The sequence below is a fragment of the Miniopterus natalensis genome, chromosome 2 (genome assembly GCF_054644295.1).
Source record: "Miniopterus natalensis isolate mMinNat1 chromosome 2, mMinNat1.hap1, whole genome shotgun sequence".
NCBI lineage: Eukaryota > Metazoa > Chordata > Mammalia > Chiroptera > Miniopteridae > Miniopterus > Miniopterus natalensis.
Window position 1 is genome coordinate 93,331,887 of NC_142082.1, and position 11,092 is coordinate 93,342,978.

The 11,092-nt window shown below is 40.6% G+C and overlaps 1 non-coding gene across 1 annotated transcript; it reads left to right on the plus strand.

Moving 5' to 3' along the window:
• Positions 1-460: 460 nt before the first annotated feature.
• On the plus strand, positions 461-594 carry LOC148093749 (small nucleolar RNA SNORA64/SNORA10 family). Its single transcript, XR_015714163.1, has one exon. It is a non-coding gene; the product is annotated as a small nucleolar RNA SNORA64/SNORA10 family (small nucleolar RNA).
• The last annotated feature ends 10,498 nt before the right edge of the window (positions 595-11,092 follow it).

Sequence of the window (11,092 nt, forward strand, 5' to 3'; positions counted from 1 at the left end):
TGAGATTAACCAAAGAACATGTATCCACATATGCATAACCCATGGGCGCAGACAATAGCTTGGGGAAGGCCTGGGGAGGGATAGGGGTTGGGGAGAGGGGGACAAAAAGGGAGAAAATGGGAGACATCTGTAATACTGTCAACAACAAAATAAATTAAAAAAAATAACTATAATTATTTGTTAATAGACACAGTGTAAAAGAGAAGTGAATTATGACATCAAAAACATAAAATGTGGGCTGAGAGTAAAAATGTAGAGCTTTTGTATACAATTGAAATTAAGTTATCAGCTTAAAACAGACCATCAATAAATCATTTCATGATACTAAATTTTGTATTGAACCACAGAAGATGCCCAGACAGTCAAAATTACTTTGAGAAAGAAGAACAAAGCTGGGGACATTATACTCCTCAATTTCAAGCCATATTACAAAGCTACAGTAATCAAAATATTATAGTATACTCTCTCACCTCTGCATTGTTATACTTGTTTTCACATGTGTGACTTTCATAAATGGGAGACAGAGAAAGGATCTCCTCAGGACCTCATGTTGGCCTCACAGTGGTCATTCTTTCCTTGCAGGGTGCAACAGGCCCTGGGCAATGGTTACTGATGCTGTACAGGACAGTGGACTGCTAGCCACTTCAGTCTCTTCATAGGCATTTATCACCCCTGGGAATTACAATGGGCATGTTGGTCTGGATATTACATGCTCCAAGAAAGTAGCCACTGCCATCTGTGGGGCCATCATTCTGGCCAACCTCTCTATTGTCCTTGTGTGGCAAGGCTACTGGGGCAACAAGATCAGCAAGCCCCACACTGTTGCTTGCAAGGTGACCAGCCACTGTGGCTCTGTGCTGGTGCACCTCAACCCCACCCCCACTGACGCTGGTGTAGTCTCACCTCCTGTGCCCAAGCAGCCGCTGATTATGGCTGGTATCGACTGACGCTATGCCTAGGCCAGGGGCTGCACTGCCACCTTAGGAAACTTGGTCAAGGCCACCTTTGGTGCCACCTCTAAGACTTACAGCTATCTCACCCCAGACCTCTGGAAAGAGACTGTGTTCACCAAGTTCTCCCTATCAGGAATTCACTGATCATCTTGTAAAGACCCATACCAGAGTTTCTGTGCAGAGGACCCAGGCTCCAGTTGTGGACACCACATAATTTTATACAAGAAAAATAAAGTGAATTAAGCCTGTTAAAAAAATATAGTATTGGCAAAATGCAGACCTATGGGTCAATGGAACAGAATAGAGAGCCTAGGCATAATCCCATGCATATATAGTCAATTAATTTATAACAAAGGAGCCAAGCCTATACAATATGCAAAGGATAGTTTCTTCAACAAATGGTGTGGGTAAAACTAGGTATCCACATGCAAAATAATAGAGCTGAACCACCATCTTACACTGCACACAAAATTACCTCAGAATGGATTAAAGACTTGAATATAAGACCTGACACCATAAAACTACTAGAAAAAAACAAAGGGAGTAAATCCTTCACATTGGTCTTGGAAATGACACTTACTGGGATTTGACACCAAAAACAATGGCAACAAAAGCAAAATTAACAAGTAGGAGTATATAAAACTAAAAATCTCTGCACAAGAAAGGAAATCATCAACAAAATGAAAAGGCAACCTAACCATTAGGAGAAAATATTTGCAAATTACATATCTAATAAGGGGTTAATATCCAAAATATATAAAGAACTCATATAATTCAATAGCAAAAAACAAAACAAAAGAAACAAACAACAAAAATTCTAAACAATGTGGTTAAAATGGGCAGAGAAATTGAACACACATTTTCACAAAGTAGATCTACAAGTAGCCAACAGGTACATGAAAAGGTACTCAATGTTACTAACCATCAGAGAAATGCAAATTAAAACCACAATGAGATAGCACCTCATACCTGTCAGAATGGCTACTATCAATAAATCAATGAACGAATGACAAGTGCTGGTGAGAGTGTGGAGAAAAGGGCACCCTAGTACACTGCTGGTGGGAATGCAGACTGGTGCAGCCACTTTGGAAAGCAGTATGGAGTTTCCTCAAAACATTAAAAATTGAACTGTCATTTGACCCAGTGATCCCACTTCTAGGAATATTTCCTAAGAAACCCAAAACACCAATCAGAATGAACTTATGCACCCCTATGTTCATAGCAGTGAAATTTACAATAGCAAAGATCTGGAAACAGTCCAAGTGCCTGTCAGTAGCTGTGTGGATAAAAAAGCTGTGGGACATTTACACCACGAAATACTATACAGCTGTAAAAAAGAAGGATCTCTTATCCTTTGGGACAGCATGGAGGGAACTAGAGAGTATTATGCTAAGTGAAATAAGCCAGTTAGAGAAAAACAAGTACCACATGATCTCACTCATATGCGGAATGTAATAAACAAAATGAACTGATGAACAAAATAGATGCACAGACACAGAAGCATGGAACAGACTGAGGGATCTCAGAGGGAAGGTGGGGATGGGGGAGTGGGTGGGGAGACATTAATCAAAGAACTTATATGTTTATTAGCATAATCCATGGGCATAGACATTGGTATGGGGAAGGCCTGGGGGTGCGTTGGATGTGGGGTGGAGGGGATTAATGGGAAGAAAAAGGGGACATCTGTAATACTTTCAACAATAAAGATAAAATTTAAAATAAATTCACTTAACTAGTTGAAATAAATAAATATTTTAGGCTTTGCAAGCCATATGTTCTCTGTCTCAACTACTCATCTCTGCTGTAGAGATAAAGCAGCCATAGAGAACAGCATGGATATGTTACAATAAAACTTTATTTATAGACACTGAAATTTGAATTTCATATAATTTCATGTCATAAAATATTATTTTGCTTTTGATTTTTTTCAACTATCTAAAAAATATAAAATCCACCCTTAGCTCACAGATTGCACTAAAACAGGATTTGGCCCCCGAGCTGCTATAGCCATCTCCTGCTGTACAGGATACAGTTCCAGCAAATAAATCCAGGAATAAGCATTGTAAATCTTTATTGCATATTTGCTAGTTATCTTTATGCTTCTGTATGTTTATTTTATTTTTAAAAATATGTCTTTATTGATTTCAGAGAAAGGAATGGAGAAGGAGAGAGAGATAGAGACATCAATGATGAAAGAGAGTCATTGATTGGCTGCTTCCCGAACGCCAACTGGGGATCAAGCCCCAAACCCAGGCATCTGCCCTGATTGGGAATCGAAGCGAGATCTCCTGGATCCTAGGTTGATGCTCAAGTACTGAACCACGCCCAGCCGGGCTGCTTCTGTATATTTAAAAACCTTCTTGGTCCGGCCGGGCGTGGCTCAGCGGTTGGTTAAGTGTCGACCTAGGATCCAGGCGATCAGGGTTCGATTCCCGGTCAGGACACATGGCCGGGTTGTGGGCTGCAGCCAATCAATGACTCTCTCATCATTGATGTTTCTATCTCTCTCTCCCTCTCCTTTCCTCTCTCTGAAATCAATAAAGATATATATATATATTTTAAAAAAAAACCTTCTTGGAATTGGCAGAATTGGATCTATAAAATAATGAGACTAATTTTTAAAAAACATATCAAAAATCACACCTCTAAATGAATTCTACCTTCACAGTGATGGCCTTGGAAAGTGAGAGATGAACCCTACTGATGCTGACCACATCATTATGTGAAAATTTATTTGAATATTTAAGACTTGGTCTGTTTTTAAAAAAATAAGTAGCCATACTTTGTAAGATCACATTTGCTATTGACTATTCAAGGAATTAAGCTGGTAAAGACCAATTTGAGGAAGCCTGAAGCAGTGGAGGGCATGCCAAGGACTCTATCCATATTAGCTGTTGCTGCTGATAAAGGCTATTAATTGTGGAACCATAATAGAGCTGTGGTCAGGGTTTTGTGGGAAAGGCTGAGGGAGAAAACTTCCTACAGGGGGTTGAAGAGACAGGAGGGCTGATTTTTAAAAAAACATGGTTAAGTCCGATCACAGCAGGCAGTTTTTCAGATGGAAATGTGCAGTGTTAGTGGGAAACAGGAATGTAGAGCTCTTAAGTTTATATTGAAGAGAGGGGGCTAAGAGCATAGAGCGGAAAACTGTAAAGTCATATGGAAAAGGTCAGTTGTGTGTGTGTGTGTATAAATTGTCAGAGCCACTGAATATTTTCTGGAAAAAAAAATCAAAGTATTTATCCAACATCAGGTACAGAAATTATTGGTTGATTAAAATGTTGATTTCTTTTGGTAGGTGTTATAGTATATACACACATACTTTTTGTTGTGTATGTGAGAGAGTGAGTGTATGTGTGTGTGTGTGTGTGTGTGTGTATGCACGCTTGGTGTGTGTGTGTGTAAGACAGAGGATGATGTGGGTGTGAACAGTTCAGAAGTGGATAGGAGGTGGTTTGTGATATAACTAGGGGTAAGGGTCAGGGAGAGAATGCTTTGATGGGCATTTAGTCTGCCAATAATAATCTTTAGCCTCACATATGGTAGGAATAGAATGGGTGTTCTTTCTCTCTGTCTCTCCCTCACTCTCTCTTTCCTCAGGCAGCTGTGCAAAGATTTAAGCATGTGACCCTGAAAGCACAACACTGAAAGCCTCTGACTGTGCCAAGAGTGGAGAGCAGGGAAACAAAGGGCAAAGCCAGCTGCCAGGAACCACCTTCTTCAGCAGTAATATAGAAAAGTAATAGCAAGGCTCCATTTTCATCACTTTCCTTACCAGAGCCAGCTCTCTGACTTGGAGATGAAAACCTCCTGCCCCTCTTCTTCACCCCTTTCCCACCCTCATGTCCTCCCAACTCCTGGGAGTGAAGCAGTACAGCTCAGAAAATGATGCTCTTCTTTCTCTTTCTGGAGGGATTGAGGGCCAGGCAGAATTCCTGGAGAGTTCAGGGTTTGGGGGTACAGTTAAGGAAAGGAGAGCCTCTTGAGGATGAAGCCCAGAAGTTCAATAATGACTGTATGACTTGAGCACTGGGACCAGTTCAGTACAACACTTAGACTCAGGATGTACACAGAACTAAACTCTCTCTGCCTAGTTGTGTTCCCATTTCTCTAATCAATGCTTCTCCTGCTTTTGGTCAAAGGATTCTGCTGGGATGCCTTCAGGAGAAAGTAGAAGAAAGTAGAACAATCTCTTCCCCATGACACCTTTCTCTCTCTGTTTACTTCTGCAGACTTACTCTGCTCCATCCCTCCCTACTTGTTTCTGTCTAACTTTTTATTTCTTTTTAATCCTTACCAGAGGCTATTTTTTCTGTTGTTTTTCAGAGAGAGAGGGAGAGAGAGAGAGAAACATTGATGTGAAAGAGACATATCTATTGGTTGCCTCCCACAAGCACACACTAAACTGGGCCAGGGATGGAGCCTGCACCTGAGGTTCATGCCCTTGGCTGAATCCAACCCAGGGGCCCTTCAGTCCTCCAGCTGACATTTTAACCACTGAGAAAACTGGCTAAGGCTGTTTCTGAAGTCTTAGTTCTACCACAGGCCTTAGATATAGACACTCTGATTAGACTATTAGCAGACCCACAACATACTTCCTGTATAACTTATTTATTTATTTATTTGAAATATGTTTTTATTGATTTCAGAGAGAGGAAAGAAGAGGGAGAGAAACATCAATGATGAAAGAGTCATTGATTGGATACTTCCTGCACACCCCCTACTGGTGATCGACCCGGGAATTGAACCTTGATCTCCTGGACCATAGGTCAATGCTCAACCACTGAGTAACACTAGCTGGGTAAACTTTTCTTTTTTTTAGATAAATTTAAAACAAGATTTATTTGGCTCTGGTCAGTGTGGCTCAGTGGTTAGAGAGCCACCCACACACTGAAGGGTCTCAGGTTTAATTCCCCATCAAGGGCACATGCCTAGGTTGCAGGTTTGATTCCAGCCCCGGTGGAGGTTCGTGTGGGAGGCAACTGATCAATGTGTCTCACATCAATGTTTCTTTTTTTCTCTCTCTCTCTCCCTCCCTCCCTCTCTCCCACTCTCTCTAAAAATCAATGGAAAAAATATCCTCAGGTGAGGATTAACAAAAAAATAAATAAATAAAATATTTATTTGAATAAAACACAACTGACAGAAAAAAAATAAAGATGTGGGTATGTTTTTCTAAATTTTCTAGTATTTTGGTTGACAAAGAAGTGCATGGATGTATTCCAAATGAGAATTGGGGCTTCCAGGAATGTTGTAGAAAAAATGCCCACATTGAGTGGAATAATCTTATACCAGAAATTTTTACTTCTCTGGGGCTTGAGTTTTTAAAATACTCACTTCCACCTTCCCTTTCTCTCAAGGATAAAATGGGGTTTAAAAGTGACTAATGAAAAATACCAAAAAAAAGCACTATAAAAATATTACTGCATAAAGGGACAGATGTCATACATCCTGCTGATGTGTATGAAAAAAACAGTTGATAACTATTAAAAATGTTAGCAGCTCAGCCAGCAAGGCTCAGCCATTGAATATCAACCTACTACCCGGGAGATTGTGGTTTGATTCCCGGTCAGGGCACGTGCCCGGGTTGTGGGCTGGATCCTCAATGACTCTCTCATCATTGATGTTTCTATCTCTCTCTCTCCCTCTTCCTTCCTTTCTCTGAAATCAATAAAGACATATTTTTAAAAAATGTTAGCAGTATTCAATGGGTTATTTTTAAAGTGGCAGATTAAGCTGTTTTCTTATAAGACATCTATCTTTTAGCCTCTACTACCTGTCAAATATCATTGACACCAAATGAAAAAGTCAAGCTTTTATTGACAAATTTATTTGGGATGTCATTTTCTTTTCTAGACAATAAGCTGAACAAACATCAAAATTATTTTTATGTGCTTTTCTACAGTGTCCAATTTAGTCACAATCACTTACTCTTGAATACTATTGTGGAATCTACAAGTAAACCTGAAACACTAATGGATTGAGTAGAAATAAAGATCTTGCACCTTGCTATGTGCCCATGAGCAAGTGACTTGGTGTCCCCAGCTGTTACATGACATTTAAAGCTCTGTGGCACTCGCAGTCTATAAATCGAAAAACTAATGATTTGGTAAGTTGTTCTTAGGATGAATGCCACTGAAAACCTATGCTGTTGCCGTTTTGCTTTAAGGTGATAACTTGCTTTCATAGATTGAACTTAAGGTGTTGTCTAGGTAGCATTTAGAAGAGCTCCCAATTGGACCAACATCAGATATCATTTGTAGAAGGAAAAAGTTACAGACAGATCAACTTAAAGGACCAAGTGACTGAGCTAAAATGGAGACCTTTCTTCAGAAGGTCAGTTACTCTGTTGATCTACCTACAACAACAATGAGCAGAAAACATGAGGCCTTTGATAGGGTTTTAACACCTTTATGAACCCTTAGGGTGCTTCCCAACCCTTACAATACTTCTAATACAACTGTGGGCAAGTTATAAAGTAACTGTCTGAAAGATCCAGAGTGTTTCTCAGTGGCATCTAGAGTGAGAAAGAGAAAGAACACTGCTTTAAAAATGGTACTAATAGCACATATAAATGTCTTACATTCTCCTGAAATCTTAACCCATATCCTTTGGTCCTTTGGTGCATGCTCTGTCTAGAGGTTTAGAGTCATATCTCATATTGATTTTTTCTAACTAAAGGTGTAGGTGTTATAATATAGATAAGCTAATGAGAATAAACAAACAAAACTCTTTTTTTCTCCAGGACCTGAGAATATTTAATAAACATAGCTCTCAATTTTTCACCATGTGGTGCTGCATTTAAGAATCCAGGAAGCAAATGACAGACCTAGGATAACACAGGGAGCCAGAGCACAGCTACAATGGACGTGCATAGTGGTGACCTGCTCTTACTCCTGGTTTACATGCCCTTTCCTCTCTGGAATCATGTGGTGCCTGAAACAATTCCTTTGACCCTCTTAGAACCAATTCCTTTTCCAAGGGGGTGAGTTCTGTCCATCCAAAGGCAAACAGAGGCCTGTTCTGGTCTCTTCCAGTTATGGGGGCTTGGCAATTACCAAGTGGAACTCACTGTTGTTACTAGATCAGGCTTCTTGCACCCCTTTTACCTCATCCTGAGTCCTCTTGCTCATCTCCTTTTTCAACCTCCATATTATAAAATTTTATTTTATAATATTGCCTTTAATGGATTTCCCTTCCTGTCCTCTGTCATATTCCAAGTACTTCATTGCTTCCATTTTCCTGGGGATTCTCAAATCCACTCTAATTTCCTGCTACCACCCTTAACCTGGGAAGTCAGATAGGCCATAGGAAGAATTCACCTTTAGGGCTTAGGCCAAGAAGGCAGGGAAGGCGGCATTGAGACTGGGAAAGATGGCAAGGTGTGCTTTTTACATGTAAGCCTGTTTTTCACATATGAGCCTTGGGTTACAGTTCTTATTCCCAGTGCACAGAACCCAAGGAAGCTTCAGAAGGTCTCAGGAGTGGCAGTTCCTTCCTTATCTCTCCTTCTTCTATTTCACAAATCTACTTTTCAGAGGGTAGGGCAAATGAGAACCATAACCCTCTATGAACCCATCTTTTTTGTAGGCTGTGGTAGCCTCTAATTGAATGGATCACAACCATTTGGGGAAGGCAGGGAAAAGAACCAAATTCGTTTGACTTCCAAGTGATCTGATAGACTAAGCAACATCCCGAGACAAGATCATACCAGAGGTGTAGGTTCTAAAGTGGTCAGGACTGGGCTTATGCCTTTTGGGAAGTGATTCCTGGAGACCCTTGTACCACACTAGAGTCTGTAAGTACAGGCTGTGCTGCACCATAGGGGCATTTTACTTTGTAGAGCATTATTGGAAAAGCTTTCCAAACATTAGATTTTATCCTGGATGGGCTGAGGGTAGGTGAGTGCAGAGTTAAGAGATTGAGATGGGAAGAATGGATCAGAAGAACCCTATCCCTTAGAGAGTCTGGAGAAGTCTCAGGAGCAGCAAGATGGCAGAGAGCCAGAACTCCAGGGAAGGGAAAGCAGCAGACACGATTTGAGTTGCCTTATAGGGAAGCAGCCTTACCAGCAAATCCAGTATAAAAAATAACTTTGCCAGAACAGATCAAGTCTTGGCTCCTTCTGCCTGGAACACTATGAGGAACACATCTTTGGGTCCAGCCATGAGTCTTTCCAGTCACTCCTTAGCCTGCCTCTTATGGGCCTTATGACCCTCTTATGATGCCTTTGCTGGGGTATGTCCCAAGGGTTTCAGAGGAAGTCAAGCCTCAGAATTGGACAAGGCTGATAATTATTGATAACAAAACAGACTTCTATTGTTCAAAGAACCAGAAGAATGTGGGCAACACTGTCAGGGAGAAAGATGTGGCTGGATTTCTATGTGACCTTTTCGGTTATCTTTAGCCCAGAATCTTTCTCAATTAGCTCTTCCCCAGATGCACTGCAAATGATGATTTTAGGAAGAAGAGAGCCAGTTAAGATGGAAAAAAAGCTTTTCTTATTTGAGAAGACAGTACCCCCTTGCTTTCAATACAGAAGTCTGTTGTTTCTACTGATGACATAGGGTGGGCCCTCATTAGACAAAGCAGATGAGTCAGCTCTACCTTACCAGAACAGTGTTGGGGCAACATTTATGCTAGAGATGGACACAAAAGTTGGGAGATTATAGGTAACAATGACTTCTGACTTGGGGATGGTTGAGTCCCTATAAGCTATCCTTCAAGGCTGAGTTCTTAGCTCCCTCTCCACTTCCACTGGGAGGCCATCCTTATAGTTCCAGCGCACAACTAATTCCATTTCTCTGAAGCATCTTTTTCTATAGTGTGATCTTTGGCTCCAGGCTGAATTATACTTGTCCTCAAATTATTTATTAATTCTTAAACCTTTCTCTTCATTCAGACTGCACATACCTTATTCCCCAAGCATGCAGCAATGTTAGACATGCAGCAGCTACTCAGCAAACACCCACTCAACTGAGAATAAATAACTGGAATGAACAGCACAACCTACCTTATATTGTGTGATGCAGTCTGAGACATCAAGGCTTTTATCATCTGCCAGACTTGGCCTTCCTAGTAAGTGTACCTTCCCACTTTGGAGAAGACAGTTTCACGCTCCTGACTCTCATTTAAAATCTCTAGCACCCCTCCTGCTCTTCATACCAGATAATGACCTTGCCTTAGCTGTCTTGGAGAAAATTGATGTGGTCAGAGGAAAACTATCTTCTCTTCCTATCACATACCCCTCCAGTCCTACGGTGTCAGTACCATATGAGCAGGTCCTCCTTGTTTCAGCAGCAGAAGTGTCCCTGTTTCTACCTGAGGCCCACCTTCTACTTGGACTCTGGGAATTATCCTTTGTCTCTATAAGGTCTCCACCCTGCTTCTTCCCTTTCTCAAATTTTCATTTTTTTTCTCTCTCCTCCTCATCATCATTTGCAATTAAAAAGAAAAAAATGCATTAATAATAATACCAAACACTTATATCATGCTGCCTCCTCTGTGCCAGGAACTGTTCTCACTTCTTTATACATATTAACTCATTTCATCTTCACATCAACCCTATAAGGCAGTAGGTGTTACTAAAATTTAAAGATGAGGAAACTGAGGCATAAATTTTACCAAGTTCTCTTGGTGTGTTAGAGAGAAGTAGACTAGGCATCTCAAAGCTAATATGTCTAAACAGAAAAACTTGATTCCTTCCCACTCCAAACCTGTTTATTTCATAGTTGGCTTCATCTTATTAAATGAACCACTGTTTACCCCTATGCTCAGGACAAAAACATAGGAGTCATCCTTGACTCTTTGCTTTCTCTTACATCTCACAATGAATCTTCTCCTTTTTTTTTTTTTTTAAATTTATCTTTATTGTTGAAAGAATTACAGGTGTCCCATTATTTCCCCCCAATTGACCCCTTCCACCTCTCTCCCACCCCCTCCCCAAGCCTTCACCCCATTGTTGTCTGTGTCCATGGGTTATGCATATATACATATAACTTCTTTGGTTAATCTCTTCCCATCCTTCACCCCTCTTCCCTCTGAAATATGATTGTCTGTTACATGCATCAATGTCTCTGGATCTATTTAGTTCATCAGATTCTTTTGTTCATTAGCTTCTTGTTAAAGAAGACCCTTCA